This window comes from Gossypium raimondii, unplaced genomic scaffold (assembly GCF_025698545.1).
Source record: "Gossypium raimondii isolate GPD5lz unplaced genomic scaffold, ASM2569854v1 Contig00046, whole genome shotgun sequence".
Taxonomy (NCBI): Eukaryota; Viridiplantae; Streptophyta; class Magnoliopsida; order Malvales; family Malvaceae; genus Gossypium; species Gossypium raimondii.
In genome coordinates, this window is record NW_026291205.1 from 1 (window position 1) to 12500 (window position 12500).

The window sequence follows — 12500 nt, forward strand, 5'->3', positions numbered from 1 at the left end:
ACCATAGTAGGCCACTATCCTACCATCGAAAGTTGATAGGGCAGAAATTTGAATGATGCGTCGCCGGCACAAAGGCCGTGCGATCCGTCGAGTTATCATGAATCATCGAGCAGCAGGCAAAGCCGCGTCGACCTTTATCTAATAAATGCATCCCTTCGAAGTCGGGGTTTGTTGCACGTATTAGCTCTAGAATTACTACGGTTATCCGGTAGCAAATACCATCAAACAAACTAAGCGATTTAATGAGCCATTCGCGGTTTCACGGTCTGAATTTGTTCATACTTACACATGCATGGCTTAATCTTTGAGACAAGCATATGACTACGGCGGGATCAACCAGGTAGCATTCCGCGACGTCGCGCATGGCCCTCAACATGCCCCGTGAGCTACGAAGAGGTCATAACGAGCACGAGCATCGTCCGTGTCAAGAGACAAAATGCATAGGCATCGAGATGAGGGCTGAACCCTACTCTCAAAATATTTTCCGCATCCGAAAGCACGATCGAGCACCAGTGCACCGACGAGGCCACGCCGATTTAAGGGGCGCACTCGGGACACAAGGCACGATTGAGGTCCACCACGCACCCGAAGGGCACGGGATGGAGAAGGGACGGCAACACATCCATAATTCCATCGGCAGGTACGCACCACGGGATCGATCGCACCCAGAGTTCGATTACAACAAGGGGACTTAATGAAGAGTGCGGATCGACGGTTCGATGCGAGTAGCATGGAGCCTGCCAATACACACACAAAACGCCACTCATATGCCTGTGCGTACTAGTAGTAGCGCCCGCACACCGCCAACAGCCCACCCAACCGAATGGTGGGGGAGCGGAACAACGAACGGGCGCACCACAACCGCTTGCACGAGAACTACGAGGGAAAAGTCCACCGGGACTTGGTCGAGCCAAGACCGAGCCTACAAACTCAACACACCCCCAGTGGGCCGTTGCCGTCAAGGGACTTGGTACTAGGGTCGCGGGCAGTTTCGAATGCGGGCAAAGGCTTGGCAAGGCCAAGGCACCGTGTGGTCGCCGACAGGATGCACAAGGCGTCCCGTGACGGGGCGAAAGGGCAAGCCAAGCTCGAGCCCATAGCATAAGCCACCCCAAGAGATCTTTGCCCGAATAGGGAACTTGGTCTTGGAGTCGTTGGCTACATTTCTATGGGCACAGGCTTGACCGGCCGAAAATTGTCACCCAGCCACCACCGCCGGCGACCGACTCACCCCGTGGTGAGTCGTTGCGGGACCGACCCCCATGGGGAGGCTAGACGCACCCACCTCGGCTCGGAGGGGGCACGCCGAGGGCAGCGGATCTCTACCCCAAGAGCTAAAAAACTTCGTCAATATGCTGCGGGCAACATTCGGTATGCGAAATGCGGACACTCTTCTTTAGCCCGCACATCCCAGGCACCAAGGTGCCGATGGGTGCCAGGCTCCCACATCCAAGCACCAAGTTGCCGATGGTGTCCGAGGCTCCCGCACATCCTAGCCACCGAGGTGCGATGCTGCCCAGGCTCCCGCATCGAGCCACCAGGTGCCGATGGTGGCCGAGGCTCCCACGCGACCAAGGGCCGAGGTGCCGATGGTGGCCGGGCCCCGCACGACCAGGGCCTATTTTACCGATGGTGCCCGAGGCTCCCGCACGACCAAGGGCTTAGTTTGCCGATGGTGCCCGAGCCTCTCGCACGACCAGGGCCTGGGTTGCCGATGGTGCCGGGTTCCCGCACATCAAGCACCAAGGTGTCGATGGTGCTCGGGCTCCCGCGACCAAGGGCCTAGGTTGCCGCGGTGTCCGAGGCTCCCGCACGACCAAGGGCCTGGTTTGCCGATGGTGTCGAGGCTCCCGCACATCCGGCACCTGGGGCCGATGGCGGCGAGGCACCGCACGACCAAGGCCTATTTTCTCGATGGTGCAGGGCTCCCGCACGACCAAGGGCTTGGTTGCCGATGGTGCCCGAGCCTCTCGCACGACCAGGGCCTAGGTTGCCGATGGTGCCGGGGTTCCCGCACATCAAGCACCAAGGTGCCGATGGTGCTCGAGGCTCCCCACGACCAAGGGCCTGGGTTGCCGGCGGTGTCGAGGCTCCCGCATCATTCCGAGGTGCTGATGGTGCCGAGGCTCCCGCGACCAAGGGCCTGGGTTGCCGATGGTGCGAGGCTCCCGCACATCGAAGCACGGTGCCGATGGCCGAGGCTCCTTCATGGCCAAGGGCAGTTTCTTGGATGGTGTCAGGGCTCTGCACATCCTAGCACCAAGGTGCCGATGGTGCCGAGGCTCCCGCGCGACCAAGGGCCTATGCTCACCGAGCAGTTCGCGAACACCGCAGGACGGATCGCCGAACACCGCCGGGACGGATCGCCGGAGCACCGCCAGGGAACCTAACCGGCGGTGGGGGAAACCGACGTCCGGGCATCGGTGGGCGTGGGCCGTGCCTGGACAACCCTGCTCGCTCAATATCACCTCCCCTAAAGAGCTAAAAAACTTGGTCAATCGCTACGGTGACATTCATGTGTGCGAAATGGGGACACTTTTTTGCAGCTCCCGCTTTGCAGGGGCCCAACTTTAGCTTTGGTGCTCAAGGCTCCAGCTCATCCATGCACAAGGTGCAGTGGTGCTCGAGGCTCCCGCATCAAGCACCAAGGTGCAGATGGTGCTCGAGGCTCCCGCCGCGACCAAGGGCCTAGGTTGGCGGTGTCAGAGCTCCGTACATCCTTAGCAGGGTCTTGGGTGGTCTCAGGGCTTCCCACAACCAAGGGCATAATTTGCGATGTGTGTCCGATGCTCCCGCATCCATGCACCAAGGTGCAGATGGTGCTCGAGGCTCCGCACATCCAAGCATCAAGGTTCTGGAGTGGTGTCAGAGCTCCACATCAGAGCCACCAAGGTCTTGGAGGCTCTTGTTCGAGGGGGAGGGGCCAGGAGGATTCATCCATTGTTGGCTATCAATTCTACCCTTGGATTGGGGAGGGAGGGACAACTCATTCATTGTTGGGTCTAGAACATATAATGATATTTGAATTCTACCTTTGGTATTGGGGGACGACTGCAAACTCACCATGATGACTTAGTATTAGGGATACCTCATGGGGATGGATCGTCGAACAGCATGGAACCCTAACCGGTGGTGGGGGAACATACGCCGGGCATCACGATGGGCGTGAGCATTACTGGATAACCCTGCTCGCTCAATGTCTCTTCCCCAGAAGCTAAAAAACTTGGTCAATCGCTACTGAGGCGACATACATGTATGCGAAATAGGGACACGTTTTTTTAGTTTCCATATGTCAAGCAGGACACTTTTTGGCCAACCACGCACCAGCGGTAGTAGTTGTCGATGGTGCTCGTGGCTCCATCAAGAGGCACCAAGGTCTGAAGCGATGGAAACTCCCACATGTCTCAGAAGGGGTTTTTTTGTGCCGCTTTCCACTTAGTGACTTAGTGTTTTAGCGAAGATTTTCTGTTGGCCCAAAACAAATACAAAAGCGAATGTTGGGTCCATGAAACGCGTAGCGATGAAAAATTGAACAAGTCCGGAGTCCTGCTGATGGGGCCTTTTGCGCACAACAAAGGCCCGTTGTGCCATGTTCCACGAAGGGGCGGACGGTGTTTAACTAACTCCTTACAAGTCCCCCCACAGGGACCCGAGTAGAGTCGTGCAATGAACTACTGGGGATGGGGATAGGCGATAGGGAGGGGCGAATCCCGAAGACGACAAAGGCTGAGATCTCGATGGATGCGTGGCGGCAAAGGCCACTGCCGCCGCAATACCCGTCGGCGTGTTAAAGTCGTCTGCGCAAAGAGATTCTACCGCATGCTTCGGTGGGAATGCACGCTCGAGGGCGCTGGCGACTTGTCGCGCGACGGCGCACCTACGACCGCGTGCCCTTGGGGCGAAGCCCCTCTGCGATCGTGTTGTCGAAGCTGGCAGTGGCGTGCGTCGCTTCGCCAGCCGGATCCGACTTAGGCGTTCGATCGCCAATCCGGCGCCCGCGGTAACCGGCGCCAGCGGCTTTTCAACCAAGCGATGACCAATTGTGCGAATCAGCGGTTCCTCTCGTACTAGGTTGAATTACTATTGCGGCGCGGCCATCGATGGAGGTAAACTACCTTTGTCACGGCGGTCTAAAGCCGTCTCCGTTCCCTATTGGTGGGTGAACAATCCAACGCTTGGTGAATTACGCTTCACAATGATAGGAAGAAGCCCGGCATCGAAAGGATCAAAAGCAGCGTCGCTATGAGCTTGTTGGGCACACAAGCCGGTTATCCACAGTAGTAACTTTTACGACACCTCTAGCTTCAAATTAGAAGGTCTAAAGGATCGATAGGCCCGCGCTTTCGCGGTTCGTGTAAATCTTTAAAATCGAGAATCAAGCGAGCTTTTACCCTTTTGTTCCACAAGAGATTTACGTTCTCGTTGAGCTCATCTTAGGACACTGGCGTTATCTTTTAACGGATGTGCACTTGACCAAACTCCCACGACAATGTCTTGGCTTTGGGATCGGTCGGTGCGGGCGAAACCTTGGGTCAAAAAGAATGGTGCCCTATCCTCAAATTGATCCCGGAATAAGTAAAATAACGTTAAAAGTAGTGGTATTTCAATTTAGCCGAGAGCTCCCTTATCCTACACCTCTCAAGTCATTTCACAAAGTCGGACTAGAAGTCCAAGCTCAACGGGGTCTTCTTTTCCCATGATTACATGAGCCGTTCCTTGGGCGTGGTTTCATTGGATAGTAAGCGGGGCGGTGGGAATCTCGTTAATCCATTCATCGCGTCACTAATTAGATGACGAGGCATTTGGCTACTATAAGAGAGTCATAGTTACTCCGCCGTTTACAGCGCTTGGTTGAATTTCTTCACTTTGACATTGAGCAAGCAGAAATCATTGCGTGAGCATCGCGAGACCATCGCAATGCTTTGTTTAATTAAGCGGTCAGATTCCCCTTGTCGTACCGATTCTGAGTCATTGTTAAATGTGCCCGGAAGGACCCGAGAAACCGTTCGGTCAAATCCCCGGCGACCTTGGCGACGACGCTCTCATGCGGGGCGGCTTCGGCGATGCGTGGCGGCCAAGCGGAGTTGGGCCCAGGACCCGTGCTGACCCTGAGCCAATCCTTTTCAGGGATTCTGGATCCATTTGCCGACTTCCCTTGCCTACATTGTTCCATTGACGGGCTGTTCTGCCGGAACTGATCACGGTTATGAAATGCGGCCCGGCAGCGGGACGACTTTTCGGTCCTCCGGATTTTCAAGGGCCGCCCGGCCTGCGGACACCATGACGTGCGGTGCTCTTCCGGCCAGTGGACCTACCTACGGTGGCCGTTTCGAGTGGGCGGTAGTTCGCGAAAAAGGAATAACTCTTCGAGGCCCCGCGGCGTCTCGGACTCCTAGCGTTGATCGTGCCCGCCGCGTCGGTTCGAGGAAATTTAACCCGATTCCTTTGAAGCTCGCTGGCTGGGCCTTGATTGTCGGGACCAGGCTTCCCGTCTCTTGGGATCGACTAACCATGTGTGCAAGTGCCGTTCACATGGAACCTTTCCCTCTTGACCTTCAAAGTTCTCATTTGAATATTTGCTACTACCAAGATCTGCTTTTGACCGGCGCTCCGCCCGGGCTCGCGCCCGGGTTTTGCGGCGTAACATCCCCTCCTCATCGGGGGCTGGCCTTGCACAATAGGGTATAGGTCGGCAACGCCATCCATTTCGGGGCTGAATTGATTGGCGGTGGTTATTACACTCGCCAGCAGTTCGACTTCCATGACCACCGTCCTGCTGTGTCAATCGACCAACACCCTTTGGGTTCTAGAGTTTAGCCTTGCGATTGACGCAATAACCCGGCTTCGGTTCATCGCATCGCCGATTACGCTTACCAAAATGGCCCACTTGGAGCTCTCGATTCCGTGGCGCGGCTCAGCGAAGCAGCCGCGCCGTCCTATTAAAGTTTGAGAATAGGTCGAGGCGTTGCGCCCCGATGCCTCTAATCATTGGCTTTACCCGATAGAACTCGCTAAGGGCTCGGCTATCGAGGAAACTTCGGAGGAACCAGCTACTAGACAGTTCGATTAGTCTTTCGCCCTATACCCAGTCGGACGAGCGATTTGCGTCGGTATCGCTGCGGGCCTCCACGAGTTTCCTCGGCTTCGCCCGCTCGGGCATAGTTCACCATCTTTCGGTCCGACGGGCATGCTCTCCTCGAACCCTTCTCGGAAGATCAAGGTCGGTCGGCGGTGCACCGCGAGGATCCCAATCAGCTTCCTTGCGCCTTACAGGTTTCTAGCCGTTGACTCACCACATGTCGAACTCCTTGGTCCGTGTTTCAAGACGGGCGAATGAGACCCGCAGGCCGACGCCGGGCGCGCGAGGTGCGAAGCACGCCGAGCGGCGTGCTGAATCCACGATCGGTGACGACGTCTCCAGGCGTATCAAAGGCGGGCTTGGGCCGCCGCCACGACCCGCGTCGGTCCACGCCCGAGCCGATCGGCGGACCGGCTCTCGCCGTTCCACATCCGACCGGGGCGCATCGCGGCCCCATCCGCTTCCTCCCGACAATTTCAAGCACTCTTTGACTCTCTTTTCAAAGTCCTTTTCATCTTTCCCTCGCGGTACTTGTTCGCTTCTCGGTCTCGCCCGTATTTAGCCTTGGACAGAATTTACGCCCGATTGTTGCATTCCCAAACAACCCGACTTCGTGAAGCGGCCTCGTGGTGCGGCGAGGTCCAGGCGACAGGGCTCTCACCCTCTCCGCGCCCCTTTCCGGGGACTTGGGCCGATCCGTCGCTGAGGCCTTCTCGGACCAATTCGGACGCCCGACCCGATTCTCAAGCTGGGCTTTTCCCGGTTCGCTCGCCGTTACTGGGGAATCTGGTAAGTTTCTTTTCCTCCGCTTATTGATATGCTTCGGCGGGTAATCCGCTTTGACAAGTCGCGATGCGAGCACCGTCCTTACGATGCCGAAAGGGTTCAAGGTCTCGATCGACGGACGCACGACTCGAACGAGGTTGCTTACGGCATTACCACCGATCGTCGCGATGATGTCGTCGAGGACTCGAATTTAGGCCAACCAGCGGCTGTGGCGCGCAGGAGGCCAATTTCCGCCGGTCAACCGAGCTCGAGGCTCATGGTTGGATGGGGGCGACGATGCGTGACACCCGAGCGGACGTGCCCTCGGCCTAATGGCAGGCGCAACTTGCGTTCAAAGACTCGATGGTTCACGGGATTACGCAATTCACCAAGTATCGCATTTCGCTCGTTCTTCATCGATCACGAGCCGAGATATCCGTTGAGAGTCGTTCTGTATTTTGCGACAAAGAGAGCATCACTGAAGCACCGACACCGCGAACGGTGCGGCGACGAAGACGTGCCCTTTTTTTTCGATTCCTTGGCGCGATTCGCGCCAGGGGTTTGTTCGTTTGCCTCGAAGAGGTTGATCAGCATCTCACCCCACCCGACGGGCGGAGGACGACGAGACTGGCCGCTCCGAGACACGGGGGTGGCGAGGCGAGGATGCACCACCACCTCCGGTGTTGTTTGCAACTTCGTTCGCGGGTCGTTACGCTGGCGGGTTTCGACAATGATCCTTCCGCAGGTTCACCTACGGAAACCTTGTTACGACTTCTCCTTCCTCTAAATGATAAGGTTCGGTGGACTTCTCGCGGCGTCGCGGGCGGCGAACCGCCCGCGTCGCCCGATCCGAACACTTCACCGGACCATTCAATCGGTAGGAGCGACGGGCGGTGTGTACAAAGGCGGGGACGTAGTCAGCGCGGCTGATGACTCGCGCTTACTAGGAATTCCTCGTTGAAGACCAACAATTGCAATGATCTATCCCATCACGATGAAATTTCAAAGATTACCGGGCACTGTCGTAAGGCTATAGACTCGTTGAATACATCGATTAGGCGCGCGTGCGGCCCGAGAACATCTAAGGGCATCACAGGACACATTATTGCCTCAAACTTCCTTGGCCTAAAGGCCATAGTCCCTCTAAGCTAGCCACGGAGGATCACCTCCGTGTGAATAGCGTATTTGGTCTCGTTCGTTAACAGATTAACCGACAAATCGCTCCACCAACTAAGAACGGCCATACCACCACCCATAGAATCAGAAAGAGCTCTCGGTCATGTCAATCCTTACTATGTCTGGACTGGTAAGTTTCCCATGTTGAGTCAAATTAAGCCGCAGGCTCCACTCCTAGTGGTGCCCTTCCGTCAATTCCTTTAAGTTTCAGCCTTGCGACCATACTCCCCGGAACCCAAAGACTTTGATTTCTCATAAGGTGCCGGCGGAGTCTAAACAACATCCGCCGATCCTGGTGGCATCGTTTATAGTTGAGACTAGGACGGTATCGACGTCTTGAGCCCCCAACTTTCGTTCTTGATTAATGAAAACATCCTTGGCAAATGCTTTCGCAGTTGTTCGTCTTTCATAAATCCAAGAATTTCACCTCGACTATGAAATACGAATGCCCCACTGTCCTGTTAATCATTACTCCGATCCGAGGCCAACACAATAGGATCGAAATCCTATGATGTTATCATGCTAATGTATACAAGCGTGAGCTGCTTTGAGCACTCTAATTTCTTCAAAGTAACACGCCGAACGACCCGCCAATTAAGGCGAGCGCATCGCCAGCGATGAGGACGAGCAGACCGGTGCTCACCGTGAGGCGGACCGGCCGACCCACCTAAGTCAACTACGAGCTTTTAACGCAACAACTTAAATATACGCTATTGGAGCTGGAATTACCGCGGCTGCTGGCACCAGACTTGCCCTCAATGGATCCTCGTTAAGTTTAGATTGTACTCATTCAATTACCGGACTCATAGAGCCCGGTATTGTTATTTATTATCACTACCTCCCGTGTCAGGATTGGGTAATTTGCGCGCCTGCTGCCTTCCTTGGATGTGGTAGCCGTTTCTGAGCTCCTCTCCGGAATCGAACCTAATTCTCCGTCACCCGTCACCACCATAGTAGGCCACTCCTACCATCGAAGTTGATGGGCGAAATTTGAATGATGCGTCGCCGGCACAAAGGCCGTGCGATCCGTCAGTTATCATGAATCATCGAGCAGCAGGACCCGCGTCGACCTTTATCTAATAAATGCATCCCTTCAGAAGTCGGGTTTTTGCGTATTATTAGCTCTAAATTACTACGGTTATCCGGTAGCAAATACCATCAAACAAACTATAAGCGATTTAATGAGCCATTCGGTTTCACCGGTCTGAATTTGTTCATACTTACATGCATGGCTTAATCTTTGAGACAAGCATATGACTACTGGCAGGATCAACCAGGTAGCATTCCTCCGCGACGTCGGCACTGCATAGCCCTCAACATGCCCGTGAGCTACGAGGTCATATGAGCACGAGCATCGTCCGTGTCAAGAGACAAAATGCATAGGCATCGAGAGATGAGGGCTGAACCCTACTCTCAAAATATTTTCCGCATCAGCACGATCGAGCACCAGTGCACCGACGAGGCCACGCCGATTTAAGGGGCGCACTCGGGACACAGCACGATTGAGGTCCACCACGCACCTGGGATGGAGAAGGGACGGCAACACATCCATAATTCCATCGGCAGGTACGCAGCACGGGATCCCGATCGCACCCGAGGTTCGATTACAACAAGGGGACTTAATGAAGAGGAGTGCGGATCGACGGTTCGATGCGAGTAGCATGGGCCTGCCAATACACACACAAAACGCCACTCATATGCCTATTGCGTACTAGTAGTAGCGCCCACACAGCAACAGCCCACCCAACCGAATGGTGGGGAGCGGAAGGAACAACGAACGAGGGCGCACCACAACCGCTTAGCACGAGAACTACGAGGGAAAAGTCCCGGGTTTGGTCGAGCCAAGACCGAGCCTACAAACTCAACACACCCCAGGTGGGCCGTTGCCGTCAAAGGGACTTGGTACTAGGTCGCGGGCAGTTTCGGTGCGGGCAAGGGCTTGGCAGGCCAAGGCACCGTGTGGTCGCGTCGTTGGCTACATTTCGCAGGCTTGACCGGCAAAATTGTCACCCCAGCCACCACCGCCGACGACCGACTCACCCCGTGGTGAGTCGTTGCGGGACGACCCGACCCCATGGGGGCTAGACGCACCCACCTCGGCTCGGAGGGGCACACGCCGAGGGCAGCGGATCTCTACCCGCCAGAGCTAAAAAACTTCGTCAATATGCTGCAGGCAACATTCGGCTGTCTGAAATGCGGACACTCTTCTTTAGCCCGCACATCCCAGGCACCAAGGTGCCGATGGGTGCCCGAGGCTCCCGCATCAAGCACCAAGTTGCCGATGGTGTCCGAGGCTCCCGCACATCCTAGCCACCGAGGTACCGATGCTGCGAGGCTCCCGCACATCCGAGCCACCAAGGTGCCGATGGTGGCCGAGGCTCCCGCACGACCAAGGGCCGAGGTGCCGATGGTGGCCGAGGCCCCCGCACGACCAAGGGCCTATTTTACCGATGGTGCCCGAGGCTCCCGCACGACCAAGGGCTTGGATTTGCCGATGGTGCCCGGCCTCTCGCACGACCAAGGGCCTGGGTTGCCGATGGTGCCGGGTTCCCGCATCCAAGCACCAAGGTGTCGATGGTGCTCGAGGCTCCCGCACGACCAGGGCCTAGGTTGCCGACGGTGTCCGAGGCTCCCGCACGACCAAGGGCCTGTTTGCCGATGGTGTCCGAGGCTCCCGCATCCAGCACCTAGGGGCCGATGGCGGCCGAGGCACCCGCACGACCAGGGCCTATTTTCTCGATGGTGCCGGGCTCCCGCACGACCAAGGGCTTGGTTTGCCGATGGTGCCCGAGCCTCTCGCACGACCAAGGGCCTAGGTTGCCGATGGTGCCCGGGTTCCCGCACATCCAAGCACCAAGGTGCCGATGGTGCTCGAGGCTCCCGCACGACCAAGGGCCTAGGTTGCCGGCGGTGTCCGGGCTCCGCACATCCATAGCACCGAGGTGCTGATGGTGCCGAGGCTCCCGCACGACCAAGGGCCTAGGTTGCCGATGGTGCCCAGGCTCCCGCACATCGAAGCACCGAGGTGCCGATGGCGCCGAAGCTCCTTCATGGCCAAGGGCTTGGTTGCCGATGGTGTCGGGGCTCTGCACATCCTAGCACCAAGGTGCCGATGGTGCCGAGGCTCCCGCGACCAAGGGCCTATGCTGCCGGAGCAGTTCGCGGAACACCGCCGGGGCGGATCGCCGAGCACCGCCAGGACGGATCGCCGGAGCACCGCCGGGAACCCTAACCGGCGGTGAGGGGGCCGACGTCCGGGCATCACGGTGGGCGTGGGCGTGCCCTGGACAACCCTGCTCGCTCAATATCACCTCCCCTAAAGAGCTAAAAAACTTGGTCAATGCGCTACGGGTGACATTCATAATATGCGAAATGGGGACACTTTTTTGCACGCGCCCGCTCTGTGAGGGCCCAACTTTAGCTTTGGTGCTCAAGGCTCCGCTCATCCATGCACCAAAGGTGCCGAGTGGTGCTCGAGGCTCCGCATCCAAGCACCAAAGTGCTGATGGTGCTCGAGGCTCCCTTGCGACCAAGGGCCTAGGTTGCCGGCGGTGTCAGGGCTCCGTACATCCATAGCTGAGAGTGCAGATGGTCTCGAGGCTTCCCACAACCAAGGGCATAATTTGCGATGGTGTCGATGCTCCGCACATCCATGCACCAAGGTGCCGATGGTGCTCGAGGCTCCCGCACATCAAGCATCAAGGTTCTGGATGGTGTGCAGGCTCCCACACATCCAGAGCCACCAAGGTCTTTGGAGGCTCTTGTTGCGAAAGGGAGGGGCCAGGAGGATTCATCCATTGTTGGCTATCCAATTCTACCCTTGGATTGGGGAGGGCCAGGACAACTCATTCATTGTTGGAGTGCAGAACATATAATGATATTTGAATTCTACCTTTGGTATTGAGGAGGGACCGGCACAAACTCACCCATGATGACCGTATATTAGGGATACCTGGCATGGGATGGATCGTCGAACACCATGGGAACCCTAGCAGGTGGTGGGGGGGCTACCGGCTTAGGGCATGCGATAAGGCGTGAGCATTGCCTGGATAACCCTTTCGCTCAATGTCTCTTCCCCTAAGAGCTAAAAAAAACTTGGTCAATGCGCTGCAGGCGACATACATGTATGCGAAATAGGGACACGTTTTTTTAGTTTCCATATGTCAAAAGCAGGGACACTTTTTTGGCAAGCCTTCCGCTGCTTGAGGGGCGTAGTTGTCGATGGTGCTCGTGGCTCACTTTGTCAGAGGCACCAAGGTCTTGAAGCGGTGAAAGCTCCCACATGTGCGAAAGCAGGGGCGAGTTTTTTTGTGCGCTTTATTCCACTTAGTGACTTAGTGTTTTAAGCGAAGATTTCTTTGTTGGCCCAAAACAAATACAAGCGAATGTTGGGTCCATGAAACATGGCGATGGGGCGGAAAATTGAACAAGTCCGGAGTCATAAGCGATGGGGCCTTTCGCTTACCGACAAAGGCCCCGT

General features: G+C 56.5%; 2 pseudogenes; one reads left to right on the forward strand and one right to left on the reverse strand.

Moving 5' to 3' along the window:
- The first annotated feature begins 6333 nt into the window (after positions 1-6333).
- LOC128036814 (uncharacterized) lies at positions 6334-8924 on the forward strand (annotated as a pseudogene).
- LOC128036817 (5.8S ribosomal RNA) lies at positions 7147-7295 on the reverse strand (annotated as a pseudogene).
- Positions 8925-12500: the final 3576 nt, after the last annotated feature.